This window comes from Amblyomma mixtum, chromosome 9 (assembly GCF_055824585.1).
Source record: "Amblyomma mixtum isolate Tamu chromosome 9, ASM5582458v1, whole genome shotgun sequence".
Classification (NCBI taxonomy): domain Eukaryota; kingdom Metazoa; phylum Arthropoda; class Arachnida; order Ixodida; family Ixodidae; genus Amblyomma; species Amblyomma mixtum.
In genome coordinates this window covers 43,118,807-43,130,705 of record NC_143020.1, presented here as the reverse complement: position 1 = coordinate 43,130,705, position 11,899 = coordinate 43,118,807, and positions in this window count along the sequence as shown.

Sequence of the window (11,899 nt, the reverse complement as noted above, 5' to 3'; positions counted from 1 at the left end):
ATTCAGTCAGCACTCCCAGTCGTTTTATTTTATTATTTATTTATTTATTAGATGCTCATTTCAACCTTTTGGCAGCATCTGTAGTAGTGAGTGAATACATGAAGAATTGGGTTGAGTTGCATTGTACAAAGCCAAAGCAACGCAGAACCTTTTAGCGACTGGCAGGCATGAAAGAAAGCGCACATTGAACAAAAAAAAACAAATCTGCACTTCGAAGGGCGGGTGGTGGAGCAATAAAAGTGGTTAAGTTCATAACGGATCACAGAAACCAAAAAAGGTAGCTTCACAAGGAAACACGTGCTTTATCACGGGCAAGGTCTCACGGCCTATGCAAATTATTGAGCAGAGGGCATATGAGAAAAGTCGTGCAGTAAGCCGTTCTACTCGCGTTTGGTTTTAAGAAAAAAAGAAAACATCTAGGCGTTCGGTTTCATTTTCGGCATGGCACCGGTTTGGCTGTGCTTACCTGTTTTTTAACTTGTTCCCTTAATATGCGTAGGAGTATGAAATGTACTTCTGCATGATTGCTCTCAATACTGTACATGATTTGTAGGAGATGCAGTGTTAACAGCATGAGCGTAATCTAGCATAGTTCCCTCGAGAGTTGTGAAGACTGCAAGTTTAAATAGAATTGTGCACTGCTTCATGCAATGTTCGCAAAACCACATCTTTCTCAGCGACACCCTTAACAAGAGAGTCAACTTCTGCATTTTGCAATAATGTAGAATCAATTATCATTTCAAGAAGTGTTAGGCTTCTTCCTACTCCAGGATAAGGTATGTGCTCTCACGTATTTTGTTCCATCGCCGGTTCTTGCTTCGCAACTAAACCTTTGCAGCCTAATGCATCAAAGGAAAGACAGCCCTGCATCTTCCAAACGAAATATACATCAGGAACATCATGTGGTAAGAGGTTCCACTTAGTTATAGTTTTCTGGAAAAGTGAAAGGCGGTAGAGGTGGAGTTTTATATTTAGGCTACAAGATTTCGTTGCTGTGCTAATCTGTCGCTTTCCGTCATTCGTTAAAGTGCATGGTATTATGTAATGTCATTTTTTGAAGCGGAAAGCTTCACTACGCGGGTCAGAGCCGAGCTTCGCATGAGCCGTACTGGTGAGTTATGCGCATGCCCGAAACCGACTGACGTCACGCGCCGCGCAGATTCTCGCTCCTCGCCGCTGCCGAAGCCGCCGCCGCCGCCGGGTCTGTTGTCTGACCTTTCGGCGCAGCTGCGCGCCACTGCGCATGTGCGTAGCTTCCTCGCTGTCGCTACAACTTCGCATCCTCGCCCACCTATTGATCTTTCGTTGCAGCTGGTTGCAGCCGCGTGTTGCCCGCGTCACAGCCGGCAACCCTCCTCTCCGCAGTCCTGCGGGCATTTTAACCGCGCCGATTTCCGTCTCCTCCTTCGCGTCCGTATACCAGCTAAGATACGAAGCATAACCATGATGTCAAACGAAGCATAACTGAAGATTTTGGTTTGTATATCCAAGCTTTACCAGAGCTAAGCCACTGCCTATTTTTTTTATTATCGTTGACAAGGCTGTACAGGTGCGGCCAAAGTAATACGGAGCACGCGAAAGGCGGCTAAGCTAGCAGAAACTGCATCTAAACGCCACCTATCAGCACAAGAAAGACACCCCTGGCTCTCCGCGCGCTGCGAGAGTGCCTGCCGCCGAGCCCCCCTCTTTGCTGCAACCCTGCCGTTATCACTGTTCGAAAGATGCTGAGCTGGTTCAGGCAACACCGCCAGGTGCTGCCTTCATCAAGGCGTGCTCACTTCAGCCTCGGTGTCGCGCGCCGTCGACTAAACTGCAAAGCGGAGGCCGCGCGGACTGAAGGGCCGAGGTAACACGTAATGCCAAAACGGCCGTCTTGCGCCCGATTACAGCGCGCGCCGCTCCTCGATGCGAGAAGCGGGGCAACGAAGCGCATGGCGTTGTCAGCAGAGTATCAGTCGATCATAGAGCAAGGGATTGCATGCTATATGCTGTGATGTTGATAGGCCTGCGGAAAAAGTGGGTCCGTGCTACCGGCGCCATCTCGCCGCGTCCAAATTAAGATAGTTCCTGTAGCCACTGCTAGGCAGCGCGCATAAGCACGTTTCCGCTGCTCCGCGACCCTTCCTGTGCTCCGTATTATTCTGGCCGCACCTGTACATAAGTTGTAGGTTGCGTAGTTTAAGGCGCATCTGAAGCATTGGAAGAAAAGATCTTATTCTAAAGTGAAAAACCGACACTTACTGCGAGAATTATAAAGGTATATAAACGCGTTCTTTTGGGCCCTTTTAATGTAAGTTGTGCTGGTCTCTTTGTGAGGATACAGCACGGTATCAGCGTCTTTTAGCAGTGCGGGAACAAGGACTGTAAAAGCTACAAGTTTTCTCGTCATGGTGCTGAGATTTATGCGGTGTTTCAGCAGCAACAGCGTTCTCTGTGTCGCTTAAACAGCACCGTCAAATAGTACATTTTACGTCAACTGAAAATCAGTTATAACCTGAAACAGATTTAGATTTTTTTGTACACCATGATAAGGCATGCAGACTAATTTCTTTTGTTTTGTCAACAATTCTCACTTCGCACCTAAACCTTGACAGCTTAATAAATACAAATGGGTGATGGCGCCTTCTCTTCCGCACAAATGCCTGTGACTGGAGGCGTTCCCAAAGCTTGGGGATTAACGGGATCGTTGAAGGTATAGGTGTTGAAACAGTTGTGGGCACAGGTGCTTCAGTGTCCATCATTAGTCGCAACCTCTGGCGTAAGGTGAAAAATGTGGCGAATCCTCTTTTTGACATTTTGATTTGAACCGCCAGCTGTGAACACTTTTCGCTTCTAGCAACGTGTACCGCAAGGCTCTTTATTGATGGCGTCTCCTGAACCACAGAATTCACCGTCCCCGCCCTCTGCGGTAACGACGTATTCCTCGATTGGGACTTTGTGTCCAAGCATCATGCCATAAGCGATTGCGCATATCTTCACATTGATTTGTCGCTTCTCTGTGATCCTCTCTTGGACTGATTCCTGCTAGTGCTGCGCATATTATCGCAACCAATGACACCAACTTGCCGAGAGAACGGATGGACAATGTGGGAAAGGGAAGAGGGTGGAAGGGGACGGGCGGCTTTTTGGCATGGGAATCCGCCCAGGATACCTGGGGTGGTTTTTTCGAAGTGGTTCTCTAATAAGCACTCGACGGCGTGCTCTTCTACTTCGGCTTTCGTCCATTTTACGCTGTAGCACCCGCAAAGACGTACCAACTATCTCAAGAGAACTTCTTGCTGAGCTATTTGGTAATTCACTGTAAACTAAAGGCGCCAAAAACCACTCACACACACACACAAGACAAGAGGACGGGAAAGAGCGTTCGAGACAGAGCGCTCTGTCCCGTTCTCTCGTCATGTGTGTGTGTAGTTTTTGGCGCCTTTACTTTTAAACTATTTCAACTGCCGATTTGACGTACACCAACTGAAACCCACTTCATTGTGTCGCTGGAGCCCTGTGCAACTGCGGAATCACCTACGGCTGCCTGGCTTTCCGAGGAAAACAAAAATCAAAAACAAAACGAAAACACGTCTGTCTGAAGCTTTTGCTGTCACACAACAGCTGACACTCACAAATCGCGTTAGACACTTGTAATAGTGCAGTACTTTTTTTTAAGTATATTATCACCATCCGCATGCTTTTGAGTGTCGTGAAACTATTATCATGGTCCCAGTCGTGTTAAGGAAAATAAAGATTCATAGAGAAGAACAGTGCGCACATTGGTAAAGATTCACTGCAGAAAACTTCAAGCACCAGGTTTCCTTCTGGATACCTGCTTGCCAGAGCTTGAAATTTTCCTCGATGAATATAAAGAGAGCAGCCAATGTAAACTGTTTACTATAATCAGCCTGCCTGCAGTCACTTTAAAAGCGTCGCCAATTGGCAGCAGAAAGCCCCACCTTTAATTAAAAGGCAAGTTACTCCCACATGACCAATTACAAGGCTTCTCCAGGAGTGCACAGCATAGTGCACAGTATAAGCATAATAGTATTTCCAGATTATGAGAGCTGATTTTTAGTATTTTTCATTATACTAATGCGGCGATAGTAAGGCAATGTATCTCACCAATATGAAATTCCCGATTGTACTTCGTCAGATACTGCGCACTATCAAGTGCACTTTAAGTAGCTGGAACAAAATTAAACATTTTAAGCGCTTTATAAAGATGTACATATTCTATTGATAAACAATAAGTTTTTACTAGATTTCGTCAGTTAAGTACCGCATAAAACACAGATTGTGAGCGTCACAAAGGTATTTTAAAAAACTGGCTCATTTTCTTGCGGACTAAGCGCAATGGGTCCTTTCTCAATCATAAAAAAACATCAAAATATTTCGCCTTCGTCGAATGTTCATATTTAGCTTCCCTGATATCACACGAGAGTTTGAGTTGGGTCATATTCGTACAAAAAAATATGAAAGGAAAAATCATGATTAGATATCGCTGAGGGCAAATGACTCGAACTTCTTCAGTTAACATGGATTTCCAGTCCAGCAACGTGCTTCACTTCGCTAAGCCTGCAATGGAAAACAAGCTTCCGTCTCATTATAGGAATAAATCACAAACTGACAGCTTTGAGCATCAAGGAGCGTATTTCAATTTAGTGCCACGAATGATGAAAGCAATGAGTAGACAACAGCTGTTGGATGTGTGGCCTTCCATTGGTAAATTCGGATTGCTATTGCCAACTGAACAGGTTCGACAATGAATTAAGGATGGGGCTTTTAAGGAGGATCCAAAAATATTCCTTTTTAACACGCGCTTTTGCTTTTGGCTTTTCGTTGCCGCAGCCAAACATGCTCAAGAATCCCTTGATGGCATATAAAATGAATGCCCTCATTACTTTAAAAATCTCAATTTTTTATTTGTACGGCCTCCTCCCGCTATGCGACCCTTGAAAATTCACCCCAGTCATGGATATTTCTTGCAAGCTTGTGACGCATTCACACTGAGTGCGCCTCGGCGATTGTTTCTCCTTCCCGCATTTGTATCCCTTCTCTCGGCTGAGCGATGACTCTGTCTCCACAAAAATCCTTCCGCCATATCTCTCAGCCCTCGGACTCATCGGCGCCGCACCCGGCATCGTGGATTCGCTTCGCAAGTGAAGAACAATTAGATCGTTCTTTTATCTGTCGAACACAGTGAGCCGCGCTGCTCAAACAATGGCTCTAGGAAAATAAATTTTGGCCTGGGTTCATTTTTCAATGGAATCTAACTTGCTTTTGCGTGACATGTGCGGATGCGACCTGTCACCCCACCGTTTCGAAGGTTGTAGTGACATTGTAACAATTAATGCAGTGCGGCCTGTTTCCATGCAATCAATGCGGCTTCGATGCAGCCGGAAGCCAGGTGATTAAAAATGACGGCAAAGGAAACCAAAACGAGGTCTGCATAAAATATTTACATGAATCTGCAAAGCTCTGACACGGGGGGCAAGCAACATAAATTCCCTTAGCGTCAAGGTTTGCTCCAACGCCGACCCGATCGCTGCGTCTCTCATTCTCAGCATTAACTATAAACTAGCGCCTTGCTTTTATAGCCCCGGTAGTTATTACACGATTGCAGCCGCAGCTTCGCCGGAAGAGTGTCCAGTCACATCATACCTCAGGATTCATGCTGTCAAGAGTATGTTCAAGCGGATTTTCGCTTGTGGTCGGGTAGGGAAGTTACATTGCGCTGCGCCGGTCAGATCCGCCTTTAGCTTGCAGAGGATGTCAGCGACGGAACTTTTCTCCAAAATTATCTCGCACCCCAGCGCATTACTTGACATGTGTACAATTTCAAAACTGAGTGGCTAGGACGACATATGTTATCACACGTCGACTAAATGAATTTTTAATCAGAGATGGCAACGCGCTACTGCACAATATCACGACAGATCGAAGTTTCCCACAAAAGTAGGAAAAAATATAATACCTCATCGAAGCTGATATGCTGCTTTCCCCCTCTGTTTTGCCATAAAGTAAAATTCTTTTCAGGCCAACAAATTATTCTTTCATCTCACACATTCTGGTATTCTTCCTTGGTCCCCGCAGCAGCAGAATTTGAAGCCGACATATTCAAAAGTTGGTGACGCAGTTCTTTTTTGACAGAAAAGCATGAAGCTGGTGTAGAAACTGTTTAGAAGTTGTTTCCCGGCTGACACAATGTTTCGCTGTAAGGCATGATAAATGCATAATTTTTAGCTGTTTGCACTAGAAAACAATTTGCGTGAGTGCATTGCGAACTTTGGGACTTAGTTACACTGAGTTATAGCAAAGTTTGGTGGGCTTACGAAGTTTTGTTAGTGACATAAAGGAAAAGGAACTGAGTTTCACAGAGATGCGCCGAAAAGCTATAAAACTTTGGTGTGAAAGACAGTCAACATGACTCATAGGTATTGCACGCTTGTCTCATACGGAGCTATGCGCTAATTGGCAGAGCTAAGTGGCGTAAGTTGATGTGTTCCACAAAAGAACAGCTCTAAAGAATATCTCCTGTAGGAAAAAGACATTGATCGTATAGAAGTATAAATTTGGGTGAAGGAATGCACATCTGGAAGGTTGAGACATCTGGCAATGAACAGAGAACATAATCCGTGAAGTGACGAAGCAAAGCTAATATGCAATTCTTCTGCCTGGTGGTAACATTAGAGGGGAACTGTATCTGCGCATGTGCAAGGAGGCCGGTCTCACAATATTTTCGCGAAACTGATGAAATATGAGTACGTTACGTAATATAGCCTACGGAGTTTACGGCGAAATACCCACTATATACAACTTTGGGACTGAAGAAATGAATATCTGTCAATAAATTCTGTACTGCCTAAATTGAGATGCTGCCATCTATAAAACACGCTCTCAATAGGAGGCTAAAATAATTCCAAACAACGTGCAAAGAGAGCAATTGAATGAGGATTTTGCACTGAGTTTTTATCTTTAAAGATTTTAGCTGTGCGTCTCATACAGTTATTACTCTGGGTGTACTTGTGCAGCCCTGGTGGAAACATACCCTCGATGTTTTTAAAGCAAGCGTAATCGACAAGCTTCGGAATTTCTTCACTATAATTTCAGCATGAAATAATTTCAGCTCTCCTTCCCAAAAATTACAGTCAACAACTTCAGTAAAACACACGTTACGGACATCAGTAGTCATTGACATAAAGATGCACAGGATAGTTCTGCTTTTTTAAAATGTTTTGTGTTCATCCATGCGAGAATAATAATTGTTTTTTTAACATACCTGATTAAAAAGCAGAATATAAAACAACCACATGCCGCCGGTGGGTTCCGAACCCAGGACCTCCAAATTTGGCATGCGGGGCTCTACTAACACAGCCATGGCGACGGCTGTCCAATCTTCTGCTCTCGGGAAAATTTGTGGGTTGTGTAGCCGAGCCTCGACAGTGATCACCTGATAGAACTTTGAGGGCGGAAGTTGTGCGAAAACCTTCTTCGGCTGCCTGCGGCACCAGAACTGCCAGAATCGCGGCCCTTGTTAGCTATTCCTCGGACAAACAGGAGGAAAAAGAGGGGCTCGTTATGAAAGACGGGACGGAAGCCAACAGTCACCGAAGCCAAGGAGCATGGGGGATGTATTTCTTCCTTTTACTTAAGATATATATTTTAAAAAAGAATTGATTGGAAAACAGGTGAAAAAACAACCACATGCAGCTTGTGGGATCCGAATCCATGACTTCCGAATATCGCGAGGCGACTGTGCTAAAACGAATGTTGTGTATGAGTATACGGAGGGGCCGTTCGTCTTAAAGTGTAACCTAGATAATGATTGGCGACTGGTAACAAATAATGCGATCGGTGAATGGGATTGTAATCGATGACCGACATCGGTAATGTTATTGTGGAGTGGTACTCAGTGAAGAATGAGAAACAAAAGGGTTAAAGAGAGGAAAAAAGAAGGAAATGCGCTATAGCATTTACTGCAAAAGGCAGAACTTAAGCGTCCTCCTATTTACTTATTTTAGGACACCAGCTTTGCGAAGACATGCACAACAATAAGAGGGTGTCGAACGCGGAAGAATGCATCGCTAAAGAAGCTGGACGGGTCGCCAGGGCCGATGAATAAGCGGCGGAAGGTTGCTGCCAATCATATGTCAAACGGAGCGAATTATGAAAAGGACAAAACTGGACTGTAGATGAGAAGGAAAAAAAGACAAAGCTACTGGTTGTGCAACCAGCTAAAGCTCTTGGACCTGCAAAAATCCCGAGTTCTCTGGTAGGTTACAAGGAGAACAATAACGAAGGCTGTTCAAGCTACAAGAATTAGCATGCACATTTCGGGTTCTGTTTCCCTAAGCTTGAAAAAATTACACCCCCCTAATATGGCGATGTCTATGCTTAATCGAACTTTCCACTCCTTTCACCTTTGTCCAGGTGCACTTTAAAGGAACGGAGCCGTCGTTGTAAGCGAAATTGATGTTCGACGATCGAGAACTGAGAATTTTGTGTGATCCATAAATAGTCTTTGGTGTAAGTTAATGTTGAGTGTGATCACTAGTGGCAGCAGGTGGCGAGGTGTCTCTAACATTCGTGGTTGCTACCAGGCTTGAAATGCCAATGATCAAAACAAAGCTTCAATTTCGCATGTAATACCTCAAGATTCTTTACCTTTTTGCGATACAAATGGCAGGCTTTCAAAAATTGTCTCGGTTCAGATGGAGTCACCACTCCCAGTAGTTTTAATTTCATTTGTTTATTTATTTATTAGGTACACTTGTCAATTTTTTGCCAGTCAGATCAGGAGTGAGTGCATACATCAAGAACTGGATTGAGTTGCATTGTAGAACGCCAAAGCAACGCAGAAAATTTGACTCAGAGGCAGGCATGAAAGAAAGCGCACAGTCACCAAAAAAAAAAAAAAAACTAATCCGCACTTCCAAGGGCGGGCGGTGGAGGAATATAAGTGGTTAAGCTCATAACACTGCCCACAGAAACAAATTAAGGCAGCTTCTCAGGAAAATACACGCTTTATCAGAGGTAAGGTCTCACGACCTGCACGAATTCTTAAGCAGGGGGCATACGAGAAACGTCGTGCAGTAGCCGTTCCACTCGCTGGTGGTTTTAAGAGAAAATGAAAAGGTATAGGCGTTCGTTTTCATATTCAGCATGCCACCAGTTTTGCTGTGCTTACCTCTCGTTTACCTACGTTCATTAGGATGCACATAAGTATGAAATGTATATCTCCATGACTGCTGACAATGCTGCACGTTATTTGTAGGAGATGCAGAGTTAACAGCATAAACATAATTTAGCATTGTCCAACGACAGTTGTGAAGACTGCAAGTTTCGATGGAATGGTGCAGTGCTTCAAGCACCGTTCACAAATCCACGCCTTTCTCAGTGACAGTCATAACAAAATAGTCAATTTGTGCATTCCACAGTAATGCAGAATCAATTATCATTTCAAGAAGTTTTAGGCCTTTTCCTACTGCAGGAAAACTTAAGTGTTCTCATGTATTTTGTTTTATCGCCGGTTCCTCCTTTGCACCTAAATCTTTGCAGACAAGTACATAAAAAGGAGAGCCAGCCCTGTATCTTGCAAACTAAGGATACCTCAGCAACGTCATATGGTAAGGCGTTCCACTTAGTTATAGTTTTGTGGAAAAGTGAAAGGCGGTAGAGGTGGAGTTTTATATTTAGGCTACAAGATTGTGTTGCTGTGCTGATCTCTCGCTTTCCTTCGTTCGTGAAAGTGGATGGTAATATGAAATGTCACTTATTTTATGATCGCTGACAACGCTGTACATAATTTGTAGGTTGTGCAGTTTAAGGCGCATCTGAAGCATTGGAAGACCAGATAGTATACTAAAGTGAAAAACAGGTACTTACTGCAAGCATTTATAAAGAAATCTAAGTGCTTTCTTTTGCGCCCTTTTGATGTAATTTGTGCTTGTCTCAGTATGAGCATATCCCATGGTATCAATGTCCTTCAGCAGTGTGCAAACAAGCATTGTGAAAGCCAGAAGTTTGGATGTAATGGTGCTGAGCGTTATGCGGTGTTTCAACAACCACAGCGTTCTCTTTGACGGTTAAACAGCACAGTCAATTATTACATTTTACGCGAACTGATAGAAAGTTTTATCTTGAAACAGATTTAGAGTTGTTTCCTACACCACGATAAGGCACGCTGACTCAATTATTTTGTTTGGTCATGAATTATCACTTCGCACCTAAACCTTGGCAGCCTAATAAGTACAGATGAGTTATGGCCGTGCGTCTTCCGCACAAATGCCTGCTACTGGAGGCGTTCCCAAAGCTTGGGGCTGCCGTCGCTAATGCGAACAGCCCACTTCTTACCATTGCTTCCGGCGATCACTATTCGGCTCCTGCAGGAGACGCGATTGGTCATTTGAAGCACCCAGCAACCGGAGGAGGCCGACCCGCCCAATCGGAAGGCCCAATGTGCAGCCGTTTTCAGCCAGTCAGAAGTTCGGCCATAAAGACCATTGTTTAGCGCCTCGACTGCAAACCTACATAAGACGGCCAGCGCCTGCGCTCCTTACAAATCGGAGCCAGCTTGTTAGAGCAACAACTGAATCTTCCCCGAGAAGTCAAGCGCTGCCGATATTCATCTCGCCGCTCGGTCCACTGAGGCGGTAACCTCCTCGGTCCTGTTTGGGTGAGTTGCGTACTGCTGAGTGCCGCAACGTAGGGGGCGCATGAAGAGGACAGAAGTGTTAGGCTTTACAGGGCAACTAGAATACAAATGTTATCCACAGTCGCTTGTTCTAGCATACTGTGTAGGCCACAGCGACTCCTATCTGCCGCTTTGTTTCTTCAAAAATCAGGATCTCGAAGTGCATGTCCGAAGAACGTTCAAAGAGCGGAGCAGGGGCTAGTTAATAAAAGGAAGCATCATTGTACGAGGCGACAATAACTGCGGCAGCAATTACAAACCCCGACTCTTTGTCTAAAGAAAGCTATCCCAAATATTGTGAGATCGAATATGACACTAAAGTAAGAATGTTCGAGAGCGATTTTTCCTACTCATATCGTTCTGACGGCTCTCTCTCTGCTAAGAAATGTCATTTTGGCCAGCATGTGTATGAAACGGTTTTTGGATGTGGGATACCAGGTCAGGGACGAAGTAGCCGCTAATCCTGAAAAGAAGTTAAGGGCGCACGAGTACGTGCGAAGTGAAGAGTGCCGACACCTCCGAGCAAAGATATGCGAGCGTTTGGGAGCGTAGTCAGCATTTGGTGTGTAAAGAGGAAAGCTACGAATCGAAGTCATTGGGTTTCTACGCGACGTCATGCCTGGAAGCTGTTGATGGCTACCAAGGACCTAGATATAATAGCGTGTTCGGTTCATTTCACGGAACACTAACAAATTTCCGTCTCCGTCTCCATTGAAATATGGTGGGGTGATGGGGTTGGCCAACTTGCGCCGTCGCGCTTGCAGACTGGCTCGCGGGGGCGCCTCAACAACCTTCGACATATCGGCCTGCCGGAGCAATTGTGTCGTCGCCTTATGCCAGCAGCTTATTTCGTTCACTCAAGTCAGAATTAAGAGCCGCACAATCGTGGCTCGCGAATGCGGTAGTCACGTGATTTTTTTTTTGCATTTCGCGGGATTTTTTTGGACCTCCGAAAACGATACACGGGAGTCTTTTCCTATCGCAAATAAACAGAATGTGGATTTCTGAAGGTGCTCTCCAACTTTGCTATTCACATTTGCGGTGTTAAGTCAATATATGTGCACTTAGAAAAGCTAATTACTACCTAATAATAGCAATACGAAACGTTGCAAAGATGCCCCAGCCGGCTGGTAGCTGCATGTAAGTGGTTTCCCTGGCCTACCTCAAATATCTTATTTCTTAACCCTTGGCTAAACTTAGCCTGGACACCCTGTATATGAG